Raw genomic sequence first — 1,059 nt, 5'->3', positions numbered from 1 at the left:
ATATATATATATATATATTTATGCATGCAAGTTTAAATGCATATGTGTATGCATGAATGCATGTGGGTTTTACATGCATGAGGTGGAAGAGATGTTGAAGGAATAAGGGTGGCATAAGTCTGTTTTGGTACGAAATTATATTTTGAAACCTTCTTACCAAGCGTGGTGACGTAAGTCTGTTTTGGTATGGAAGTGAGTTTTAAAAGGTAGTTCCCCCAGACGTGGTGACTTATGTYTGTTCTGGCTTGGAACTGGGGATGAGTACTTTCAGACGTGGTGACTTATGTCTGTTCTGATAAGTAGCTCTGATTTAATGGAGGAATAAGGDTGDCATATYAAGGAGAGGTGTACTTGGAATAAGGGTGGCATTGTCATATGTGGATGTTATTAATATAACTCTTATTATTATTACTAAATTGGATTTAATAACTTTGAATCATCATTTCTTTGTGACCTGATGAATTAAAGATATTATTCCTATTTAGAAGTGATAATTTAGATGTTATTGAGATGGGGAAAATGGTTTGACATATTAGGCAAGTTTTGCCTTAAATCTTTCCTTTTAAAGGAATGGTATTTTAATTCAAAAAGTTTTGATACTGGGAATGTTGGGTCTCTGTTTAGAGATATTTTAAAGAAGTGAGATTTTTGGGTATACTTCTTTATGTATGATATTGGGAACTGCATCATTGGTTATATTGCAGTATATTTCTAAACCAAGATAACATTATCATATTTTGGTGGTTGTCACCCTGCATTTGCAAATAGGGGATTTACTCACTAGACCCGTATGGTCTAATCCTCATTTTCTGTTTTAAATTATGCAATGCAGGAATAGCTGGGTCCGGGGATATTAAAGGGAAAGGGAAAATGTGATTATTTTCCTAATCTGTTTCCTGCTTTTGGAAGATACATGTTATATTACATGTAGTAGTACAKGATTTGTTTTGGAAATTTTATATGTAGGTTTTGTACATATAGCAATCCTTGTACTTGTGGGACCTTCTGATGTAATTCATGTTTCTATGTAATGAAATATGTGTTTTATGCAAATGTGGA

The sequence above is a fragment of the Cynara cardunculus genome (assembly GCF_001531365.2).
Source record: "Cynara cardunculus var. scolymus isolate 2C chromosome LG 13, CcrdV1, whole genome shotgun sequence".
Lineage (NCBI taxonomy): Eukaryota > Viridiplantae > Streptophyta > Magnoliopsida > Asterales > Asteraceae > Cynara > Cynara cardunculus.
The sequence above is the reverse complement of the archived record's forward strand: the minus strand, read 5'-3'. Positions refer to the sequence as shown.